Here is a 26729-nt window from a genome sequence, read left to right on the forward strand (position 1 = left end):
CCCTAGAGTGTGCGGGCTTCAGTCATTGTGGCACAGAGGCTCAGTAGTTGCAGCTCACAGGCTCTAGAGTGGCGGCTCAGTAGTTGTGGCACATGGGCATAGTTGCTCCATGACTTTTGGAATCTTCCAGGACCAGGGATCAAACTCATGTCCTCTATCTTGGTAGACAGATTCATATCCACTGTGCCAAGGGAAGTCCAACAGTTGGCACTTTGTAGTTCAACATTTGCAAATTCAACCAATCTCAGATTATAAATATAGTAGTATATGTGTTGAAAAATTCCATCTATAAGAGGACCTGCACAGTTCAAACCTATGTTGTTCAAGGGTCTGCAGTACTAAATAGGTCAATGAAAAGGCAGATGTTGTCAGAATGGATATAAACAAACTGAAATAAAAATACACAGATGAATTGAAAGAATGAGTGTATATAACATTTGTTGTTGTTCAGTCACTCAATCAGGTCTGATTCTTTGTGACCCCATGGACTGCAATCTTCCTTATCCTTCACAATCTCCTGGAGTTTGCTCAAACTTATGTTCATGCAAACTCTATACTAGAGTAGTTTTACCTTCTGCAACTTCTTTAGCAATTTCTAGTGTTGTAGAATTATCCCAGTTTTCACTTATCTAAAAATGCCTTACTTTCACCTTCAGTTTTCATAATGTCAGACAAAGATTTCAAAACAAGAAATATTACCATAAATAAAATTGGGAGATTTTATTAAAATAAAAAGGTAATTCATCAGTAAGACCTGACAATCTTAAATACGCAGCTCCTAGTAATAGAATTCTAAAATAAGTAAAACAAAACTAAGTTAAATAGAGACAGAGAAATAGATAAATTTACAATTCTGATTGGGGATTTCAATACTTGCTTAGCAATTGATTGGATGAGTAGGCAGTAAATAAGCAAATAGAATAGCTCTTCCATGTTTTAGTCAGTTTGACCTTTTGATATTTATAGAACCTTACAACCAACAGCAGACTACACTTTTCAAGTGCCCATGGAAACAAGAAAGAACATATGAATCATAAAATAAGATTCGATAAACTTATAAATACTAAAATCATACAAAGTATGTTTTCTAACCACAGTGGAGTTCAGTTTTAAATCAAACAAAAAATATCAGGTAAAAACATTCAGAATTTAACACACAGACTAATAATTGATGAATTAAAGAATAGATTATAAGGGAAATTGAAAAATATTTGGAACTGAATAGAAATTAAGATGTAAGACATTAAAACTTGTGTGATTCAGCTAATAGTGCTTAGAAAATAGTTTGATTGCTTAATATAAAAAAGAAGTATATCAGTCATGGTCCATTTGGGAAACCACAGTTTGAATAATGAAAGTTTAATATAAAGGATTAATTGTAACAGGGGATTACTGTTAGTTCAATGGTGTGTGGGGTCACAAATGGCCAGGTGATGGTCTCATCTTCTAATTAAATTTAATTATTTTTGTTACATTTCTTGGTTAGAAATATTTTGCCCATGAGGACTAAGACCCATGGAGCTAAGTATGCTGGGACAGAAAGAAAATCCTGCAAGTGAGTTACTAGGTGAAATGGGAATGAAAGAAACCATTACCACTCTCACCCCTTAACTCCTAGACCCATAAATTCTGGCTGTATGGTTGTCTGATTCAGAACATACATTCTTTGATTTAAAAGAGAGCCCTGTAATTTTAAGATATCTTACAACTGGTGGAGTAACCAAGTCATTAGTAAGCCATTTATCTTTCAAATACATCACCTATTTCTGAATGATGAACTATGTGGTAAGATTAGTTAATTCTGCGGTCATGAGTCCATTGCTGTATTTCCTTTATTGTGAAATGAGGTCCTTTACCAGATGCAATGTTATGCGGAATGCCATGATAGTGGTTAAGGCATTCCGAGTGTCCACAGATGGTAGGGCTGGCAGAAAGCATTATGGGAAGGGAAACCAAATCAGTTTTCTGAATTTGTGTCTGTTCCAGCAAAGACAGATTTCTGCCCCTTCCCTGGAGAAACAGGTCTATTATAATCAACCTGCCACCAGATTTTCTTAACAAAGAATGATATCACATTTAGGAGTTACTATTGGTTGCTGCTTTTGGCAGATAAGGTGCTCAGCAATGATATAATTCAGATCAACTTTGTTGAGGGTAAGTCCATATTGTGGAGCCTAGATGTAGGTTCTACCTCTGCTAACATGGCCATTTTGTTCATGGGAGGTTTTGAACAAACATTAAGGTCGCTGGGGAAAGAGACTGACTGACATCCACAGGGCATACCATTTTGTCCACCTGACCCCCATAAGCTATCATTTTGATTGATGAGCCACAGAGAGATTTTGGGTCCCAACATGTTAACATAAATTTTGGGCCAGTGTCAAGTAATCCTTGATAGGTCTGGGTATTTCTTATTCCTCAGTGAAGCCACTCTACTCTATGGGCATAGGTCCCTTTGGGGAAAGATTTGGTGGAAAATCTACAATGTGTGTTTGTATTAATTATAAAGGACACTTCCTCAAGGAGACTTGGGCTCCCTTTCAGTCAAGGGGCTCTTGATCTTTGAATTGACATTGGTTTGGGAACTAGTTGATAGACTGTGATGCTCCACTGTGTTGACTCAAGTCAGGTGATAGATGCAGTGTTAGCTCTGATGTGACACAAAGAGATTCACCTGGTGGTTATTTCCTCAGTTCTCTAATGTAAAATTAGAATAGATATGCTTAGTGACTGGTAGAACCCCCCACAGTGGTTCCCTAACATATTGGTCATATGGTAGCAGGTATTAAATAAAAGCCCTTAGAATTTCTTCTCCTTTTCGAGATCAGTTCAGTTCAGTTCAGTTGTTCGGTCGTGTTAGACTCTTTGCGACCCCGTCAACAGCAGCATGCCATTCCTCCCTGTCCATCACCAACTCCCGGAGTCCACCCAAATCCATGTCCATTGAGTCGGTGATGCCATCCAACCATCACATCCTCTGTCATCCCCTCCTCCTTCTGCCCTCAATCCCTCCCAGCATCAGGGTCTTTTCAAATGAGTCAGCTCTTTGCATGAGGTGGCCAAAGTATTGGAGTTTCAGCTTCAACATTAGTCCTACCAATGAACACCCAGGACTGATCTCCTTTAGAATGGACTAGTTGGATCTCCTTGCAGTCCAAGGGACTCTCAAGAGTCTTCTCCAATACCACAGTTCAAAAGCATCAATTCTTCTGTGCTCAGCTTTCTTTATAGTCCAACTGTCACATCCATACATGACCACTGGAAAAACCATAGCCTTGACTAGACAGACCTTTGTTGACAAAGTAATGTCTCTGCTTTTTAATATGCTATCTAGGTTAGTCATAACTTTCCTCCCGAGAAGTAAGAGTTTCTTAATTTCATGGCTGCAGTCACCATCTGCAGTGATTTTGGAGTCCCCCAAAATAAGGTCTGACATTGTTTCCACTGTTTCCCCATCTATTTGCCATGAAGTGATGGGACCAGATACCATGATCTTCGTTTTCTGAATGTTGAGCTTTAAGCCAACTTTTTCACTCTCCTCTTTCACTTTCATCAAGAGGCTCTTTAGTTCCTCTTCACTTTCTGCCATAAGGGTGGTGTCATCTGCATATCTGAGATTATTGATATTTCTCCCAGCAATCTTGATTCCAGCTGTGCCTCCTCCAGCCCAGCGTTTCTCTGCATATAAATTAAATAAGCAGGGTGACAATATACACCTTGACGTACTCCTTTTCCTATTTGGAACCAGTCTGTTGTTCCATGTCCAGTTCTGGCTGTTGCTTCCTGACCTGCATACAGGTTTCTCGAGAGGCAGATCAGGTGGTCTGGTATTCCCATCTCTTTCAGAATTTTCCATAGTTTATTGTGATCCACATAGTCAAAGGCTTTGGCATAGTCAATAAAGCAGAAATAGATGTTTTTCTGGAACTCTTTTGCTTTTTCAATGATCCAGCAGATGTTGGCAATGTGATCTCTGGTTCCTCTGCCTTTTCTAAAACCAGCTTGAACATCTGGAAATTCATAGTTCATGAATTGCTGAAGCCTGGCTTGGAGAATTTTGAGCATTACTTTATTAGTGTGTGAGATTAATGCAATTGTGAGGTAGTTTGAGCATTCTTTGGCTTTGCCTTTCTTTGGGATTCGAATGAAAACTGACGTTTTCCAGTCCTGTGGCCACTGCTGAGTTTTCCAAATTTGCTGGCATATTGAGTGCAGCACTTTCACAGCATCATTTTTCAGGATTTGAAATAGCTCAACTGGAATTCCATCTCATTTACTATTCCTTTTCGAGATAGTAAGTAGAAACAATGTCGCTTTACTATGGGAATTATAGAGATAAATAGCACCTAAAAAACCTAAAGAAGTGGGGATGATAATACCCATCACATTGCTATTTAATTCCTTCACTTTGGCTGCAAATAAGTCAGATGTATGTTAGAGAATGATCATGGGCTGTTGTAAACTTAATCTGACTGTGAGCCAATTGCTATTGCTTTCCCATATGTAGTGTCTCTAAGGGAACAAATCCACATAGCACATAACACTTGGTACATAGTTATTGACCTGGATGACTTTTTATCCATACGGTTTTTAAGGACAACCAGAAGCAGTTGCTTTTACTTGGAAGGCCCAGTAGTGTATTTTCAGTCTTACTTCAGGGCTATGACAATTTTACTGCTCCCTATCATACTATAGGGGCTTCCCTGGTAGCTCAGCTGGTAAAGAATCTGCCTGCAATGGGAGACCCTGATTCAATTCCTGGGTTGGGAAGATCCCCTGGAGGAGGGCATGGCAACCCATTCCAGTATTCTTGCCTGGAGAATCCCATGGAAAAAGGAGCCTGGTGGGCCTCAGTACATGGGGGTCACAAAGAGTAAGACAATACTGAGCAACTAAGCACAGCACATCATACTGTAGACCACAGAAATCTTGCTTGTCATGACATTTCATACAACATCATATATACTAGTGTATTGATGATATTTTACAAATTGGACCTGTTGAACAGAAAATAGCAATTATTTTAGATGTCTTAGAATAAGATGGTGAGTTCTAATTCTGTATCAATCATGGCCCAACTAGACAAATGCTGCTTGATGAAGGGAAAGGCCACCCACTCCAGTATTCTGGCCTGGAGAATTCCATGGACTGTAGAGTTTATGGGGTCGCAAAGAGTTGGACATGACTGAGCAACATTCACTTTCACTTTATAATTTGAATAAGGAGTTTAATATAAAGAATTAGTAACTGTTACAATGGAGAAGGGAATGGCAACCCACTCCAGTATTCTTGCCAGGAGAATCCCATGGACAGAAAAGCCTGGCGGCTACAGTCCGTGGGGTCACAAAGAGTCGGACAGGACTGAGCGACTAACACACACACACAACTATTACAAGGAACTGGAGCAATGAGAATATTGGATAGCAACTAAGATAATCCTGAAGAATACAGGAATAGCAAATCCAGCCACTATCCCTAGGGCTAATATAGTGTATTATGGGGAACAGATTTTCTCTACAGTTTTTAGTGATCCTATAAAAATCTCAGTTTCCTGAACCATGGAAATGCATAAGCTGTCAGGGTAGAAGGTTTGCTTTCATTTCCCCTAGGAACATTTTACTTCTTTCAGTGAAGATTAGAACTGAGGCCATCTGTTTCTGTAATGGTGGAGCTAATTATTTCCTTACAATAAGCTTCTCTTATCTTCCCAAGAGTCAGATGATTTTGGGTAAGGCACCTGTTGCTGTTGTTCAGTCACTAAGTCAAGTCTGCTCTTTGCAACCCCATGGTTTGCAGCACACAAGGCTTCCCTGTCCTTCACTATCTCCCAGGGTTTGCTCAAACTCAAGTCCTTTGTGTTGATGATGTCATCCAACCATCTCATCCTCAGTCTTCCTTCTCCTCCTTCTGCCTTTAATCTTTCCCAGAATCAGGGTCTTTTCCAGTGAGTCAGCTCTTCACATCAGGTGGCCAAAGTATTGGAGTTTCAGCTTTAACATTAACCTTCCAATGAAAATTCAGGGTTGACTTCCTTTAGGACTGTCTAGTTTGATCTCTTTGCTGTCCAAGAAACTCTAAAGAGTCTTCTCCAGCACCATAGTTCAAAAGCAACAATTCTTCAGTGCTCAGCCTTGTTTATGGTCCAGCTCTCACATCTGTACTTGACTACTGAAAAAACCATAGCTTTGACTATATGGACTTCTGTCAGCAAAGGGATGTCTCTGCTTTTTAATATGCTGTCCAAGTTTGTCATAGCTTCTCTTCTAAGAAGCAAGCATCTTTTAACTTCATGACTGCAGTCAGTGTCTTAAGTGATTCATTATCTCTCTGCTTGTTTACATTTCAAAAGGGGTGGAGCCTGGAACCATGAGGAAATCTCTAGGTTGTTAAAGCCATAGACACTCTATCTGCTTCCTGGAGAGATTTATTTACATAACAAAGGATTAGAGTAAGGATTCTTTGCATTCTGTCTCCAAGGAGATACTCAGAAGGAGAAGGAAGGAAAATAATCTCTTTCCCCTGTATAAAGGGAAGACTTTTATATTTCTCCATCACTTGAATACAGAGTTATGCTTCCATTTGTGTAGGATATATTTCCCATATAGCTCTTATCGCATCACTCTGCAGGGTTGCAAATGTGGAGGGACTAATGATCCAATGCTATTCTGACTGTTGACTGTGTGGTGAGCATAATAAGAAATCTGCTCTTATTTAGAAACTTCATTCAAAAAAATTTGGTCATAATGAATGATAAAAATCAACAATACTCAAGGAAGAGACAACCTTTCCTGCATAAGGGTTATTATCCATACCTTATTAGAGAGGCCACAACATCAACCCACTCGCTGTATGATAGAGACAGTGCAGTGTGCTAAGCTGGGAGAACTTAGATGAAATCTACACTTTGGAACATGCTAGAAATCTGCCCTCTATTGTACTGGGGAAAGCTATTCTGAAGGTGCTGTCTTGCTGGAGATGATATACTATGTAGAGAGCCATCCTAAAGTAAATTGTTTATTTCTAGGTGCTGTTGATTGCCATGTACTGCAGAGCTGGAGTATCTGCCCATGTTGCAGGAATTTGGTGCTGGAGAAGCCAAGTCATGCTGAAGAAAACTGCCAAATGAAGCACAGTGGAAATGTGAAGGAAGGTCCCTTCCTCCTGCAACGTGTCTAATAGTGTACTGAATTGACAAAGCTTAGCATTGTACCAGCTGTCAGGAGCCCAGCTCAGTTTCTTCAGAGCAAGCAATGAAGGCAAATTTGAAGTTGAAGGGAAATACACTGATAAATGGCACACAAAGAAAAATGTAAAATCAATTATGTATTGCTTCTTCCACTCAGAAGGGAGTAACTACTGCTCTATTAGGCCTTTCATCATAAAAAAAAATAATAAAGTGGGAAAAACATGCAAATCAATTGTTTTCAGATTTGAGACAATAGGCAGTGAAAGACTGTGATTATGGAGAGACTAGAAACATGAAAGTTAAGCTTCATGATTCCCTGGCCTTTTGTCTAAAGGCTCTTTGCAAAACATGACATAGTGAAGGGGAGTCTAAGAAGAAGACATGGTTTTACTGAGCTGAAGAGACAAAAATTGAAATTTAGAGACGGCAGTATGGCTGGTACATGTGGGTCAGAGTAGAAGAGAAGAGGAAGCTCCACAGAATAAAAGCTGCAGAATGATACATAAGTATCTCTTGGTCTGTTCAGTTCAGTTTAGTCACTCAGTTGTATCCGACTCTTTGCGACCCCATGAATTGCAGCACGCCAGGCCTCCCTGTCCATCACCAACTCCCGGAGTTCACTAAGACTCACGTCCATTGAGTCAGTGATGCCATCCAGCCATCTCATCCTCTGTCGTCCCCTTCTCCTCTTGCCCCCAATCCCTCCCAGAATCAGAGTCTTTTCCAATGAGTCAACTCTTCACATGAGGTGGCCAAAGTACTGGAGTTTCAGCTTTAGCATCATTCCTTCCAAAGAAATCCCAGGGCTGATCTCCTTCAGAATGGACTGGTTGGATCTCCTTGCAGTCCAAGGGACTCTCAAGAGTCTTCTCCAACACCACAGTTCAAAAGCATCAATTCTTCAGCGCTCAGCCTTCTTCACAGTCCAACTCTCACATCCATACATGACCACTGGAAAAACCATAGCCTTGACTAGACGAACCTTTGTTGGCAAAGTAATGTCTCTGCTTTTGAATATGCTATCTAGGTTGGTCATAACTTTCCTTTCAAGGAGTAAGCGTCTTTTAATTTCATGGCTGCAGTCACCATCTGCAGTGATTTTGGAGCCCAGAAAAATAAAGTCTGACACTGTTTCCCCTGTTTCCCCATCTATTTCCTATGAAGTGGTGGGACCAGATGCCATGATCTTCGTTTTCTGAATGTTGAGCTTTAAGCCAACTTCTTCACTCTCCTCTTTCACTTTCATCAAGAGGTTTTTTAGTTCCTCTTCACTTTCTGCCATAAGGGTGGTGTCATCTGCATATCTGAGGCTATTGATATTTCTCCCGGCAATCTTGATTCCAGCTTGTGTTTCTTCCAGTCCAGCGTTTCTCATGATGTACTCTGCATATAAGTTAAATAAACAGGGTGACAATATACACCTTGACGTACTCCTTTTCCTATTTGGAACCAGTCTGTTGTTCCATGTCCAGTTCTAACTGTTGCTTCCTGACCTGCATACAGATTTCTTAAGAGGCAGGTCAGGTGGTCTGGTATTCCCATCTCTTTCAGAATTTTCCACAGTTTATTGTGATCCACACAGTCAAAGGCTTTGGCATGGTCAATAAAGCAGAAATAGATGTTTTTCTGCAACTTTCTTGCTTTTTCCATGATCCAGCGGATGTTGGCAATTTGATCTCTGGTTCCTTTGCCTTTTCTAAAACCAGCTTGAACATCAGGAAGTTCACCGTTCACATATTGCTGAAGCCTGGCTTGGAGAATTTTGAACATTACTTTACTAGCTTGTGAGATGAGTGCAGTTGTGTGGTAGTTTGAGCATTCTTTGGCATTGCCTTTCTTTGGGATTGGAATGAAAACTTACCTTTTCCAGTCCCGTGGCCACTGCTGAGTTTTCCAAATTTGCTGGCATATTGAGTGCAGCACTTTCACAGCATCATCTTTTAGGATTTGGAATAGCTCAAATGGAATTCTATCACCTTCACTAGCTTTGTTCGTAGTGATGCTTTCTAAGGCCCAGTTGACTTCACATTCCAGGATGTCTGGCTCTAGGTCAGTGATCACACCATCGTGATTATCTGGGTCATGAAGATCTTTTTTGTACAGTTCTTCTGTGTATTCTTGCCATCTCTTCTTAGTATCTTCTGCTTCTGTTAGGTCCATACCATTTCTTTCCTTTATCAAGCCCATCTTTGCATGAAATGTCCCTTGGTATCTCTAATTTTCTTGAAGAGATCTGTAGTCTTTCCCATTCTGTTGTTTTCTTCTATTTCTTTGCATTGATCGCTGAGGAAGGCTTTCTTATCTCTTCTTGCTATTCTTTGGAACTCTGCATTCAGATGTTTATATTTTTCCTTTCCTCCCTTGCTTTTCGCTTCTCTTCTTTTCATAGCTATTTGTAAGGCCTCTCCAGACAGCCATTTTGCCTTTTTGCATTTCTTTTCCATGGGGATGGTCTTGATCCCTGTCTCCTGTATAATGTCACGAACCTCATTCCATAGTTCATCAGGCACTCTATCTATCAGATCTAGGCCCTTAAATCTATTTCTCACTTCCACTGTATAATCATAAGGGATTTGATTTAAGTCATACCTGAATGGTTAGTGGTTTTCCTACTTTCTTCAATTTAAGTCTGAATTTGGCAATAAGGAGTTCATGGTCTGAGCCACAGTCAGCTCCTGGTCTTGTTCTTATGGACTGTATAGAGCTTCTCCATCTTTGGCTGCAAAGAATATAAGGTAAACAGAGGTTCTGAAGTTTGCACTTGGCTGTGAGACATTGGTGTTTGACCAACTAGAGAAGAGAAGCTTAACTGAACAAACTGGGTCCTCAGTGGAGACCCTAGTAAGACTATACCTTAGGGATAAAGCCATGCTAACCCTAAAGTAAAGACTAATGAGTCCTGCCCTATCAAACAGAGAACTCAATCAAGTCAAGCTCAATAGGATCCACAATTAACCTATATACGTAACAGAACAAAGTTCATCGCTTTTTTAAAGGTATAAAAGGAAAAAAATACAGCAAGCTACAAATAAAATTCAAAATCTCTAGCATTCACTAAACTACTTGGTATATGAAGAAGCAGAAGAATGTCAATTATAGTGAGAAGAAAATCAGAAGAAAGAGATATAGACATGAAAGAGGAGATGGAATTAGGCAAGGTTGCTAAAACATTTACAAATATTATATATGCTCAAGGATTAAAAGAAAGCATGAAGGTAATGAGGAGAATGAAAGGTGTAAAAGAACCAAATGAACCTCCTGTATATAAAAGATTGTATTATGTGCAAAGAACATTTTTAGTTCAGTTCGGTCACTCAGAGGTGTCCAATTCTTTTCGACCCCATGGACTACAGCACGCCAGGCCTCTCTGACTATCACCAACTCCCGGAGTTTACTCAAACTCATGTCTATTGAGTTGGTGATGCCATCCAGCCATCTCATCCTTTGTCATCCCCTTCTCCTTCTGCCTTTAATCTCTCCCAGCATCAGGGTCTTTTCCAATGAGTCAGTTCTTCACATCACGTGGCCAAAGTATTGAAGTTTCAGCTTCAGCATCAGTCTTTCCAATGAATATTCAGGACTGATTTCCTTTAGGATGGACTGGTTGGATCTCCTTGCAGTCCAAGGGACTCTCAAGAGTCTCCTCCAACACCACGGTTCAAAAGCATCAATTCTTCTGTGCTCAGCTTTCTTTATAGTCCAACCCTCACATCCATACATGACTACTGGAAAAACCACAGCCTTCACTAGACAGACCTTTCTTGGTAAAGTAAATATCTCTGCTTTTAAATATGCTGTCTAGGTTGGTCACAACTTTTCTTCCAAGGAGCAAGCGTCTTTCAATTTCATGGCTGCAGTCACCATCTCCAGTGATTTTGTGCCCCCCCCCCCAAAAAAATAAGTCTCTCACTGTTTCCCCATTTATTTGCCATAAAGTGATGGGATCGGATCCCATAATATTAGTTTTCTGAATGTTGAACTTTAAGCCAACTTTTTCACTCTCCTCTTTCACTTTCATCAAGAGGCTCTTTAGTTTTTCTTCACTTTCTGCCATAAGGATGGTGTCATCTACATATCTGAAGTTACTGAACTTTCTCCCAGCATTCTTGATCCAGCTTGTGCTTCATCCAGTCCAGCATTTCTCATGATGTACTCTGCAAATAAATTAAATAGCAGGGTGACAATACACAGCCTTGATGTACTCTTTTCCCAATTTGTAACCAGTATGTTGTTCCATGTCCAGTTCTAACTGCTTCTTCCTGACTTGCATTTTGCAGAATATTTTGCAGAATAGATTAATAGTAGATTAGTAACTGTCTTTGTTTCACTGATTTTTCTCTACTGATTTCTTGTTTTCAATTTCACTGATATCTTTAATAATCATTATTATTTATTTTCTTCCACTTTAGGTTTAATTTGCCTTTTTTCTCCCTAGTTTCCTTAGTTGGAAACTTAGATTATTGATTTTAGGTCTGTTTTCTTTACTAAGATATGTATTCAATGCTATAATTTTCTCTCTAAGCACTGTTGTTACTGAATCCCACTTTGATGTTTTATTTTCATTTAGTTCAAAATATTTTCAAATTTATCTGGAGATTTCTTCTTTGACCTATGCCATATAATTATAATTATGACTTTAAAATTTTAATGTCAATATGTTTATTCAAGAAGAAGCAAAATATAGCTGCATTTGGGAAAAACGTTTTCTTAAGAAATTTGTTGAGTATCTGCCATATGCAGATTTGTACTAGATACTAATAAGTCTTTGAAAGTGTAAGGAAAGTGTTGGCCACTCAGTCGTGTCCAACGTTGTATGAGCCAATGGACTGTAGCTCACTAGGCTTGTCTGTCCGTGGGATTCTCCAGGCAAGAATACTGAAGTGGGTTGCCATTCCCTTCTCCAGGAGATCTTACCAGCTCAGGGATTGAACCTGGTCTCCTGAATCGCAGGCAGATTCTTTACCATCTGAGCCACATTAATAGCAAGATCACTAATGGCAGAAAGTGAAGAAGAACTAAAAAGCCTCTTAGTAAGAGTGAAAAAGGAGAGTGAGAAAGCTGGCTTGAAACTCAACATTAAAAAAACTAAGATCATGGCATGCAGTTCCATTACTTCATGACAAATAGAAGGGAAAAAAGTGGAAGCAGTGACATATTTTATTTTCTCGGCTTCCAAAAATACTGCAGACAGTAACTGCAGCCATGAAAGTAAAAGACACTTGCTCCTTTAAAGAAAAGCAATGACAAACTTAAAGAGTGTTTTAAAAAGCAGAGACATCAGTTTGCTGACAAAGATCTGTATAACCAAAACTGTGGTTTTTCCAGTTATGTACGGTTATAAGAGTTGAACCATAAAGATGGCTGAGCACCAAAGAATTGATGGTTTTGAATTGTGGTGCTGGAGAAGACTCTTGAGAGTCCTTTGGACTGCAAGGAGAACAAACCAGTCAGTCCTAAAGAAAATTAACCCTGACTATTCATTGGAAGGACTGTTGCTGAAGCTGAAGCTCTAATATTTTGGTCACCTGATGTGAAGAGCTGGCTCTTTGGAAAAGACCCTAATTTTGGGAAAGATTGAAGGCAAAAGAAAAAGGGGCCAGCATAGGATGCAGTGGTTAGGTAGCATCACTGACTCAATGGACATGAATCTGAACAAACTCCTAGAGCTAGTGGAGGACAGAGGAGCCTGGTATGCTATAGTTCATGGGATCCAAAGAGTCAGACATGACTTAATGACTGAGTAACAACAACAGGCAAGATTTTACACTTGAACAGAAACATTAAATTATCAAATTTAAACTTGTTACAATTAAGATATGAAAGTTTAATGGTGGCAAACACGGTCTGCAGAATTAGCAACTTAGTGCATTTTCCCCCTTACATGATGCTGACTCCACAGCCTCATGAAATATCAGCAGCTTCCATGTCATCCTCAGACTACACTCTGTGAAGCAGAAATTATCTGTAAGACTGTTCTTAGCTCTGGGTTTTGGGTAGCAGTAAGGGTATATTTTCTCCAGAGAAGACCAGGCCAGAAAGGGAGGGTTAATATATGAGGCTTTAGGTTCCAAATGGAAGGACCATTTAAATCTTCTCTTTAAGAAATTAAGGAAACAATTTCATTCACCATTGCAACGAAAAGAATAAAATACTTAGGAATTTACCTAAAGAAACTAAAGACCTATATATAGAAAACTATAAAACACTGGTAAAAGAAATCAAAGAGGACACTAATAGGTGGAGAAATATACCATGTTCGTGGGTCGGAAGAATCAATATAGAGAAAATGAGTGTACTACCCAAGGCAATCTATAGATTCAACGCAAGCACTATCAAACTACCAATGGTATTTTTCACAGAGCTAGAACAAATAATTTCACAATTTGTATGGAAATACAAAAAGTCTGAAATAGCCAAAGCAATCTTGATAAAGAATGGAACTGGAGGAATCAACCTGCCTGACTTCAGGCTCTACTACAAAGCCACAGTCATCAAGACAGTATGGTACTGGCACAAAAACAGAAATATAGACCAATGCAACAAAATAGAAAATCCAGAGATAAATCCACACACCTATGGACACCTTATCTTTGAAGCCTGACTTCAGGCTCTACTACAAAGCCACAGTCATCAAGACAGTATGGTACTGGCACAAAAACAGAAATATAGACCAATGCAACAAAATAGAAAATCCAGAGATAAACCCACACACCTATGGACACCTTATCTTTGACAAAGGAGGCAAGAATATACAATGGAGAAAAGACAATCTTTTTAACAAGTCGTGCTGGGAAACCTGGTCAACCACTTATGAAAGAATGAAACTAGAACACTTTCTAACACCATACACAAAAATAAACTCAAAATGGATTAAAGATCTAAACATAAGACCAGAAACTATAGAAGAGAACATAGGCAAAACACTCTCCAACATAAATCACAGCAGGATCCTCTACAACCCATCTCCCAGAATATTGGATATAAAAGCAAAAATAGACAAATGGGACCTAATTAAAATTAAAAGCTTCTGCACAACAAAGGAAACTCTAAGCAAGGTGAAAAGACAGCCTTCAGAATGGGAGAAAATAATAGCAAATGAAGCAACTGACAAAGGACTAATCTCAAAAATATACAAGCAACTCCTGCAGCTCAATTCCGAAAAATAAACGACCCAATCAAAAAATGGGCCAAAAAACTAAACAGACATTTCTCCAAAGAAGACATACAGATGGCTAACAAACACATGAAAAGATGCTCAACATCACTCATTATCAGAGAAATGCAAATCAAAACCACTATGAGGTACCATTTCATGCCAGTCAGAATGGCTGCGATCCAAAAGTCTACAAGCAGTAAATGCTGGAGAGGGTGTGGAGAAAAAGAAATCCTCTTACACTGTTAGTGGGAATGAAAACTAGTACAGCCACAATGGAGAACAGTGTGGAGATTCCTTAAAAAACTGGAACTAGAACTGCCTTATGATTCAGCAATCCCATTACTGGGCATACACACCGAGGAAACCACAGTTGAAAGAGACACGTGTACCCCAATGTTCATCACAGCACTGTTTATTATAGCCAGGACATGGAAGCAACCTAGATGTCCATCAGCAGACGAATGGATAAGAAAGCTGTGGTACATATACACAATGGAATATTCCTCAGCCATTAAAAAGAATACATTTGAATCAGTTCTAATGAGGTGGATGAAACTGGAGCCTATTATACAGAGTGAAGTAAGCCAGAAAGAAAAACACCAATACAGTATACTAACGCATGTATATGGAATTTAGAAAGATGGTAATGATAACCCTGTATGCGAGACAGCAAAAGAGGCACAGATGTAGAGAACAGTCTTTTGGACTCTGTGGGAGAGGGAGAGGGTGGGATGATTTGGGAGAATGGCATTGAACATGTATAATATCATATAAGAAACGAATCGCCAGTCCAGGTTTGCTGCAGGATACAGGATGCTTGGGCTGATGCACTGGGATGACCCAGAGGGATGGTAGGGGAGGGAGGTGGGAGGGGGGGCTCAGGATGGGGAACACGTATATACCCGTCGTGGATTCATGTTGATGTATGGCAAAACCAATACAATATTGTAAAGTAATTAACCTCCAATTAAAATAAATAAATTTATATAAAAATAAAATAAGTTGGCATGAAAAAAAAATCTTCTCGTTAAATAGAAGGTGATACAATATGCTGGGTGTGAAGATGAAGAATGAGGTTGGGGTACTGAGAACAGGGGAGACTGGGGGATCCCTGATGGATAGTTCAATGGGGCATAGTGTGCAAAGAAGAAATGAACTGAAGGATGAGATCCAGCAGACTGAGGACAGGGCTGTCTGAGTCTTTCTTTGGGACCAGTGACATGGGAAGGAGAGACCAATAGAATCCAGTGCATTGAGTCCTCAGCTTCACACTTTAGATGTGGGTAAATCAGAGTTCACAGCCAATGATGTTACAATATATGAGACTGACAACAAGAAAAAAAAATACTCTAAAAAAGATGTTTTATTTCACTCTTAGGAAGAGGGGACAAGGGCTTCCCTTGTAGCTCAGTAGGTATAGAATCTGCCTGCCATGCAAGAGACCTGGGTTCAATCCCTGGGTCAGGAAGATCCCCTGGAGAAGGAAATGGCCACCCACTCCAGTATCCTTGCCTGGAAATCCCATGGACAGAGGAGCCTGGTGGTCTACAGTCCATGGGGTCTCAAAGTCAGGCATGACTGAATAATTAACACTTTTCAAGAGAGGGAGAGGTTCTTACGTGTATGTAGAGATGATGATGAAAGGAGATTAAGTGCAATGAAGGGCATGACTGAAACTTTAAAAGGGAATTTATAATTAATCTATACTGGTGGAGGAACTGTAAGCCTCTGGATTTCAGAGAATAGATTTACATTTCTTTGTATTCACCCCAGCACCTAGCAATGCTTAGATACGTAGTGAGTACTCAGAAAGCAGGAGGAAGGGAGGAAGATGGAGGACATTGTTCTAGGGAATGAATGTTCTGAGCAGGATAAGAGAAGCCAACATGCATGCCCTAAGAGTCTGTCCCACAGCCCACAGGCCAGAATTCACAGATGCCTTCCCATGGCTAACGAGGATCTAGCAGTGACAATAGGAAGGTCAAGCAGAGCTGTACTTTGACAGTGAAGCAAGAACCTCCGAACTTGGGCTCCTGAGACCTGAGCTGTTAGCTGTATTCATTTTTTCTTTATTCTGACTCTTACCTGGACTTCTGGATCTTCTTATTCCTGGAATCTGGGCTACAGAGGTTGGGATGTATGCAATAACCAATATTTAAAATAATTAATCACCATTGATTTCTCAGACAAGGGTCATTCCCTTCCTCCCTTATTGAAGCCAGGCACTTGGCACCTGTTTGCAGAAGTGAAAAATCTTTCAAAGATTATTGGTAACTTTGCAACCCCCTCCACCTCCCATTCTATATATGTAAACCTGGAAAGGTCTGAGCTTTGTGACAGGAGCTCCAACTCACAGGTGGGAAACTTAATACCACTTTGTGAGGGGGCTGTGTTGCATGTGCCCACACTGTTGTTGGCCTTCGGCTTTGCTCAGACAAATAGGAGAGGTGGTAGAGTGGGCTGGAGGATGTTCAGGAAAGAGGGAAACAATTGCTCATAAAAGGTTTTCATCCATTCTTTTCCCATCAGACATTTTATTGGGTCAATGTTTTCCTGCTTTTGTCTTTTTTTTTTTGGATAGATAAGAAGGGAATTTTGTCCCCTAAAGAATCTATTACTTGCTTCCTGAGTTTGGTTCTATAGCTGGGGGAAACTCTGGCAGAAACATTCTTTGATGTTGAGCCTTCACTGACTTCTCCCTTAACTTCAGGTGCCTTTTCTCTAGTTTTTCCAGCAAGGACAGTGAGTTAGTTCTTATGAGGTCTAGTATTGGAGAATACCACTTGTACCATAGTGTTACAATATTGCCTGTGAAATCATCCAAACCTTAACATTCCAGTGCTCATGAGGGCTAGTGCTGGGAGTCCCCCTGGCCCATTGATGGGCTCTGGTCAGTGGGAAGGCTTTGGTGAGGAAGGGTCTCTGGCAGGGACACTTTGTGGGGTGCTTACCCCAACACCATCTTGGGACAGGAGCAGGATTCCTATGGGTTCCATAAGGGTCAATCTTTGTGGAAGTGATTAGAGATTTGACTGTCTGGGATTCTACTTTATGTGTATATGAGATAAATTTCCAGTACTGATATTCTAGGGTAGTAGAAAAGAGTTTATCTTTGAATTCTTGTTGAAATGTTTTGGTTCACCAAACCCCTTCCACAAACTGGGAAATAAATATGACTGACATTTGAATGGCATTATAACATCATCCTTAGATTTCTAATACTTCTTTTGAGTTGCTTATGTTTCAAGTTGCCCATTAAACTCAGTTAATTTCTTAAATGCTCTGCTGAGCTTGTGAAATGTTTTTTCCTAAACAGAAGTCTTTCATGTATAATTATTAAGCTCTTCATGAATCAGTTCTTTATCACCCTGAGCAAAGGAACATTAAGGAGTAAACCAAAACACATTTTGAACATCCAGAATGATGTCACAAAATAAATCTGTGCTTTACAATGTATTTTCATTATTTTCATCTGGTATTAGTTTGCTAAAAGTTTCATCATGACTGGATGCTGAATTTCATAAATGGCTTTTTCTGCATACATTGAGATGGTGACACAGTTTTTATTTCTGTAATTGCGGTGAAATGAATTGATTGTTAAAGTGTCAACCCAATTTTGTATTCCTGGAATATATCCAAAATGATTTTGATGTATTACCAGTTTTGAATATCACTGTTTTCATTGCCAGATTCTAGTTTAAGGTCATTATCTCATAAAATAAGTTGGGGAAGGTGATGTCAGCAAGATGGTCAAATAAGACACCCTTCATTTATATCTCCCATTCAGCAACAATAATTTGGCATCCATCCTCAGACAAAAGTGCCTTTGTGGGAGCTTGGGGATCCAGTTAGGAGACCGTGAAACCCTAGTGCAGTCCAAGACTGAGGCTGTCTTACTGAGGTGGCTGATTCTCTGATCATGGTCCCAGATGCAGACGTGGAAACAGCTCTGTCCCCTGAAGATGGAGCTGCAGCCCTGTTTGCCTTTGGTTCTGTCACGAGCACCATCTGCCAGGGGACCTCAGAGGGTCATGACCACCTATGCATCGATATGCAAAAAGTCTTGGCTCTGGACCTGGAAGTGTACCATTTACCTATTCTTGCCCCTTTGGGTGTGATCTGGGAGACCCTGGATGTAACACTGAGATGGCAATGAAGGTCATTTCCAACTTTAGTCCCCCTCACAAGAAGACCAACTAGCAACTATCCATAGACAAGACACCACTGTAAAAATCCCAGAGCCTGGGAGTGAGGCTGAAGTGACTTTCTGGAACACAGAGATAGAGAAGGACTGCATTAGAAGGTGAAGAATAGAGGTTTCACTTCTAGGGCATTGCTGCTCCTTGTACCGGCACAGAACCACACCAAGGGATGGCTTCCCAGGACCTACAGTTTCCCCAGTGAGAAAAGAGAGCAAGATAGACATCTTGCTCCCCTCAGCTTTGGATACACATCCTGGGAGGCTCACTTGGATCTTGCATCATGGGGAATCATTGTGGGAATCTGTGGGGCTTGATCACTGGGGATCAGAAAGAAGTGGAGAAAAAGTGCAGTCAGATCTTGGAGAATCACATTCATGTTTGTATCAGTGCCCATGTGGCTCTACCTGCCCATCTGCAGAACCTAGCCAATGGTCTCTATTGGCAGTGAAGTCTTTTCCGTGGCTGTACCCAGGCAGGAAAACAAATTTACAGCCCATCCCAACTATTGAGCATAGCCTCTAGTTCTGTCAGGACAAAGGGCTTGACCAGAGAACGTAGGCAGCCCTGGAGCCCATCTTACTGCCAAGAGTCAAGCCAGCAGCCCTTCTCACCTGTTGAGCATAGCCTCTGATTTTACTCTACTAGGGAGCCTAAACAGTGACCCTGGGCAGCCTGAGCCCAGCTATGGCCCTATATGATTGCTGAACACAGCTTGTGGCCTCCTCAAGATAGGGAACCCAGCTGGTGAATCCACTCAATCATGGAGTATAATCTGTGGCTCCACCCAACTGGGTAGCCCAGAAAGTGACCGGCCAACCATGAAGAGTATCCAGCCCCACCCAATTGCAGGATACAACTGGATGTCCTGTCCAACCGGAAAGCCTAGCCAGAGATTTTGCTCAACAGTGGAACCTTGCCAATGGCCTACCTGATTGCAAAGCCCAGACTGAGGCTCTACCCATCTTTGGGGCCCTGGCTGATTGCACAGCTCAGTCTGAGGCTGTCTGACCCTTAAGCCCTGCCTACTGAAGTCCCTCCAGTGTGTGGAGTTCAACCAGTGGCACCATCTGATTACAGAGCACAGTCTGAGGGCCAGAGAACCACTTCTACTGCATCTATTTAAGAACTGTTCTCTGAAAAGCATGTTGGAAGACTGTGTGTGTGTAAACCATATATACATATAAACCCAGGGGTTATGAAAAAAGGAGCAATAGGTGGAACACAGGTGATTTTATTTAGGAAATAAAACTTTTGTGTCATTCTACTGCAGTGGATATATGTTATAAATTGTTCAAAATTTTTTGTACAACTCAAGGAGAGAACCCTAATGTAAACTGTAGACTGGTTAACAATGATGTCTCAGTATTGGTTCATGGGTGTAACAAATGTTGGTTGTGGGGTAGGCTGAATGTGTGTGTGTGTGTTGGGGAGGGGAGGGCATGTGGGAACTTCCTGTACTATCTGTCTAACTTTGCTGTGCACTTTAAACTGCTCTAAAAGCAAGCCCATTACTTTAAAAAGCAAAAAAAGGTAACTACCTTCTCTTTACTGCTCTCAGAAGAAGAAAAGAATGGTCAGTGTCCCAGAACACACAAAAAGATATTCAGGATGACTGATAGGGAGATGCAAGACAAAAGAGGATTGGGATACCATTTTTATTCCAAATTGCAGAACATTCTAACTCTTTAGCCCTGTCAAAAATATGGAGAAACAGGAACTCCTTCACATTGGCAGTACAGCTGTGAAAGGCTACAGTGTCTTTAACAAAGTTATGACCAACCTAGATAGCATATTGAAAAGCAGAGACATTACCTTGCCAACAAAGGCCCGTCTAATCAAGGCTATGGTTTTTCCTGTGGTCATGTATGGATGTGAGAGTTGGACTGTGAAGAAAGCTGAGCACCGAAGAATTGATGCTTTTGAACTGTGGTGTTGGAGAAGGCTCTTGAGAGTCCCTTGGACTGCAAGGAGATCCAACCGGTCCACTCTAAAGGAGATCAGCCCTGGGTGTTCTTTGGAAGAAATGATGCTAAAGCTAAAACTTCAGTACTTTGGCCACCTCATGCGAAGAGTTGACTCATTGGAAAAGACTCTGATGCTGGGAGGGATTAGGGGCAGGAGGAGAAGGGGACGACAGAGGATGAGATGACTGGATGGCATCACCGACTCGATGGACATGAGTTTGAGTGAACTCCGGGACTTGGTGATGGACAGAAAGGCCTGTCATACTGCGATTCATGGGATCGCAAAAAGTCGGACACGACTGAGCGACTGAACTGAATTGAACTGAGAACATTATTATAAAACTTAAAATTAACCACTGACTCAGGAATCACTGGAGAATAAGGTCTATAAAGTGCTATAGGTACCCATAGGTAAAAATATATCTAAAAAGATAATTATGTTATATTCTTAATCATAAATATTTTAAATCATCAGTAGAATGGTTGAATAAATTATAGCCCATCTATATTATGGAATATTATGCAGCTATACAAAACAATGAGTTAGATTTATTTTTATTAGTATGAAGTGATATATATATATATAATATTTTAAGGGAAAATGCATATTGATGAGTAGCACATGTGGTATAGGACAGATGAAAATAAAGCAAAGGAAAGAATATATTTTTGTCCATGTTTATAGCAAAAGAGGGTAAAAGAATGCAGAACAAATCATTAACATTTATTGCCTTGGGGATGGGGAAGAAAGGGGAAGATTGTTTGTGGTTTTCTTTATACAATAGCAGTTGTTTTGTTGCAACAAGTATGTAGTACTGCTTTTGTAGCTTAAAAGGAAAATTCAATAAATTGTAGTAGAAATAAAACCAACAGAAGAGGAGCCCTGGATGACATGGCCTCAGGGTCAAACATCTATGGACAGTCAGATCTTTTATACTTCCAAGAGTGATTGCCTCTTAGTTTAACTCCTGAGCATTACTAGACTACGAAATTCATTTCTTTTCTGTGTTTTGAAGGATGAAACAAAAAAGAAATTAAACCTTCTGCTCTCTGAACATAGTGCACAGTTTCCTTCAGGATGAGCTGTCTCTTAGTTAAAACGCAGTAAGTGGCTGAAGAGAAAAACCTCTCCCTCCACCACCTCTCCATCCTGTTCCTAAATTAATATACATGCAGCCTAAGGGTATAGGGGAAACTGTGGCATGCCCCTCAAAAGGGAGTAAAGGAATAAACACTGTTTTTGATTTAAAAATATGTAAATCCTGTCTAATTTTGAGCTCAAGCATAAAATATCAGCCATCAAATAATGCATAACAAATTACCCTAAAAGTTATCAGCTTAAAACAACAATAAAGATTATCTCACATAGTTTGCTTGGATAGCAAGGAGATCAAACCAGTCAATCCTAAAGGAAATTCATTGGAAAGACTGATGCTGAAGCTGAAGCTCCAATACTTTGGCCCCCTGATGCAAAGAGCCGACTCACTGTAAAAGACCCTGATGCTGGGAAAGATTGAGGCCAGGAGGAGAAGAGGGCAACAGAGGAAGAGCTGGTTGGATGGCATCATTGACTCAAGGGACATGAGTTTAACTGACCTCTGGGAGATAGTGAAGGACAGGGAAGCCTGGTGTGCTGCAGTCCATGGGGTCATAAAGAGTTGGGTACAACTGAGTGACTGAACAACAACAACAGGCAGTTTGAGAGTCAGGGCTCTGGGATTGGCTTTGCTCAGGGGTTCTGGCTCAGATACTCGCAGGAGGTCAAGGTGTTGGCCTGGGCCCATCTAATCTGCTTCTGTGTTGGCTGGCTCACATGACTGGTGAGTCAGAGCTGGTGGTTAGAGAAGGCCTCAGTTCCTCCCAGGTGTGCTTCTACATAGGGCTGCTTAGTATCCTCAGGACATGGTAGTTGGACACCTCCAGAGCTGGTGGTCCAAGAAGAACAAGGAGAAGTCCAAAATGTCTTTTACGAACAAATCTCAGAAGTCACATGCCATCACTTTTATACATTCTATTCTGTTAGAAGAAAGTCACTAAATTTGGGCCACCACTCAGGGGAGGGGAATTAATTCCACCTTGAAGGAAGGAGTATCAGAGAATGTGTATACATCTGGTACTCACAGCTGCCCTATTTTCTAGCTTTTAGGAATTTCAAAAAATTTCAAGTCTCCTGAAGGCATTCTTTTTCTCTGAAAGTTTTTGGAGTTTTCTTAATAGCTTTTCTTTAATTTTATGAGATTTTTATGATCTTATGTTCTGTACTCCCTTTTCTTGTACTTATTCCTGTTGATACAAAGCCAAAACTCCACATGCTTTTATGAAATCTCTGTCTCCATCTAGTCCCCCTAAATCACAAATTCATCAATGTCATCATCCCAAAAGCTTCAGTTCAGTTCAATGGCTCAGTTGTGTCCAACTCTTTGCGATCCCATCGACTGCAGCATGCTAGGCCTCCCTGTCCATCACCAACTCCCGGAGTTTATTCAAACTAATGTCCATTGAATCACTGATGCCATACAACCATCTCATCCTCGTCCCCTTCTCCCGCTTTCAATCTTTCCCAGCATCAGGATCTTTTCCAGTGAGTCAGTTCTTCGTATCAGGTGACCAAAGTACTGGGGGTTTCAGCTTCAGCATCAGTCCTTCCAGTGAATATTTAGGACTGATTTCCTTTAGGATGGACTGCTTGGGTCTCCTTGCAGTCCAAGGGACTCTCAAGAGTCTTCTCCAGCATGACAGTTCAAAAGCATCAATTCTTCTATGTTCAGGTTTCTTTATAGTCCAACTCTCAAAACCATACATGACTACTGGAAAAACCATTGCCTTGACGAGACAGACCTTTGCTGGCAAAGTAATTTCTCTGCTTTCTAATATGCTGTCTAGGTTGGTCATAGCTTTTATTCCAAAGAGCAAGTGTCTTTTGATTTTCATGGCTGCAGTCACCATCCACAGTGATTTTGGAGCCCAAGAAAATAAAATTTGGCACTGTTTCCACTATTTGCCCATCTGTCTGCCGTGAAGTGATGGGACCCGATGCCATGATCTTCATTTTCTGAATGTTGAGTTTTAACCCAGCTTTTTCACTCTCCTCTTTCACCTTCGTCAAGAGGCTCTTTAATCCCTCCTCACTTTCTGCCATAAGGGTGGTGTCATCTGCATATCTGAGGTTATTGATATTTCTCCCGGCAATCTTGATTCCAGCTTGTGCTTCTTCCAGCCCAACATTTCTCATGATGTACTCTGCTTATAAATTAAATAAGCAGGGTGACAATATACAGCCTTAACGTACTCCTTTTCCTATTTGGAACCAGTCTGTTGTTCCATGTCCAGTTCTAACTGTTGCTTCCTGACCTGCATACAGGTTTCTCAAGAGGCAAGTCACATGGTCTGGTATTCCCATCTCTTTCAGAATTTCCCACAGTCTATTGTGATTCACATAGTCAAAGGCTTTGGCATAGTCAATAAAGCAGAAATAGATGTTTTTCTGGAACTCTCTTCATTTTTGATTATCCAGCGGATGTTGGCAATTTGATTTCTGGCTCCTCTGCCTTTTCTAAAACCAGCTTGAACAACTGGAAGTTCGTGGTTCACATAGTGCTGAAGCCTGGCTTGGAGAATTTTGAGCATTACTTTACTAGCGTGTGAGATGAGTGCAATTGTACGGTAGTTTGAGCATTCTTTGGCATTGTCTTTCTTTGGGATTGGAATGAAAAGTGACCTTTTTGGGCCTGTGGCCACTGCTGAGTTTTCCAAATTTGCTGGCATACTGAGTGCAGCAGTTTCACAACATCATCTTTTAGGATTTGAAATGGTTCAACTGGAATTTCATCTCCTCCACTAGCTTTGTTGGTAGTGATGCTTCCTAAGGCCCACTTGACTTCACCTTGTTATTCTTTGGAACTCTGCATTCAAATGGGTATGTCTTTCCTTTTCTCTTTGCTTTTCACTTCTCTTCTTTTCACAGCTATTTGTAAGGCCTCTTCAGATACCCATTTTGCTTGTTTGCATTTCTTTTGCTTGGAAGTGGTCTTGCTTCCTGTCTCTTGTACAATGTCAAGAATCTCCATCCATAGTTCGTCAAGCACTCTGTCTATCAGATCTAGGCCCTTAAATCTATTTCCCACTTCCACTGTATAATCATAAGGGATTTGATTTAGGTCTTACCTGAATGGTCTAGTGGTTTTCCCTACTTTCTTCAATTTAAGTCTGAATTTGGCAATAAGGAGTTCATGGTCTGAGCCACAGTCAGCTCCTGGTCTTGTTTTTGTTGACTGCATAGAGCTTCTCCATCTTTGGCTGCAAAGAATATAATCAATCTGATTTCAGTGTTGACCATCTGGTGACGTCCATTTGTAGAGTCTTCTCTTGTGTTGTTGGAAGAGGGTGTTTGCTATGACCAGTGCATTCTCTTGGCAAAACCCTGTTAGCCTTTGCCATGCTTCATTCTGTACTCCTAAGGCCAAATTTGTCTGTTACTTCAGGTGTTTCTTGATTTCCTACTTTTGCATTCCAGTCCCCTATAATGAAAAGGACATCTTTTTGGGTGTTAGTTTTAGAAGGTCTCATAGATCTTCTTAGAACCATTCATCTTCAGCTTCTTTAGCATTACTGGTCAGTGCATAGACTTGGATTACCATGATGTTGAATGGTTTGCCTTGGAAATGAACAGAGGTAATTCTGTCATTTTTGAGATTGCATCCAAGTACTGCATTTGGTACTCTTTTGTTGACTATGATGGCTACTCCATTTCTTCTAAGGGATTCTTGCCCACAGTAGTAGATATAATGGCCATCTGAATTAAATTCACCCATTCCAGTCCATTTTAGTTTGCTGATTCTTAAACCCAAAAGTCTATTGGGGCTAATACCATTGTTTCTTATATCTCGGTGTTCACAGAAATCACCAAAATATTAATAGTATCTGACAATTACAAAGCAATGACTTGAAGCCAGGCACTGTTTAAAAGAGTTTACACATAACCACAGAAGTACACCAAGCCATCCTTCACGACCCAATCTTTAGTCACAGTCTAACTTGCCCTCCAACCCTCTCAGCTCCCAAACCTTTCCCATGGAGAAACCATGGCCCATCCCTGGCAAAAGTTCTGTATCTTAAACCTCATCTCTTGGATGTTTCCTTTATGTTTTTGCTCATACTGAAACTTGGAACTCCCTTGATGGTGTTGCTTCTTCTCCATCCTTATATAGCAGACATTCTCTTCTGTATCCTTTATTATGATTGAGCATGAGGATGGGATAGCTTTTTGTTCCTCATTGCTGCTCCCAGGTCATTTGCCCTCCTTCTTTCTTGAAGATGTTGATTTTTGTCTTAGCTCCCAGTGACTTTTGTTCTCACACTGCATCCATCAGCTACTTCTGTGGTCATACACATACATTCTATGCAATCTCAAAAACGATAGAATGACCTCTGTTCATTTCCAAGGCAAACCATTCAATACCATGGTAATCCAAGTCTATGCCCTGACCAGTAATGCTGAAGAAGCTGAAGTTGAAAGGTTCTATGAAGATCTACAACACCTTTCAGAACTAACACCCCCAAAAGATGTCATTTTCATTATAGGGGACTGGAATGCAAAAGTAGGAAGTCAAGAAATACCTGGAGTAACATGCAAATTTGGCCTTGGAGTACAGAATAAAGCAGGGTGAAGGCTAACGGGGTTTTGGCAAGAGAATGCAAACACCCTCTTCCAACAACACAAGAGAAGACTCTACACATGGACGTCACCAGATGGTCAACACTGAAATCAGATTGATTATATTCTTTGCAGCCAAAGATGGAGAAGCTCTATCTAGTCAGCAAAAACAAGACCAGGAGCTGACTGTGGCTCAGATCATGAACTCCTTATTGCCAAATTCAGACTTAAATTGAAGAAAGTAGGGAAAACCACTAGACCATTCAGGTATGACCTAAATCAAATCCCTTATGATTATACAGTAGAAGTGAGAAATAGACTTAAGGGCCTAGATCTGATAGATAGAGTATCTGATGAACTATGGAATGAGGTTCATGACATTCTACAGGAGACAGAGAACAAGATCATCCCCAAGAAAAAGAAATGCAAAAAAGCAAAATGGATGTCTGAGGAGGCCTTACAAATAGCTGTGAAAAGAAGCGAAGTGAAAAGCAAAGGAGAAAAGGAAAGATATACCCATTTGAATACAAAGTTCCAAAGAATAGCAAGGAGAGATAAAAAAGCCTTC

Source organism: Bos taurus, chromosome 3 (assembly GCF_002263795.3).
Source record: "Bos taurus isolate L1 Dominette 01449 registration number 42190680 breed Hereford chromosome 3, ARS-UCD2.0, whole genome shotgun sequence".
Classification (NCBI taxonomy): Eukaryota; Metazoa; Chordata; class Mammalia; order Artiodactyla; family Bovidae; genus Bos; species Bos taurus.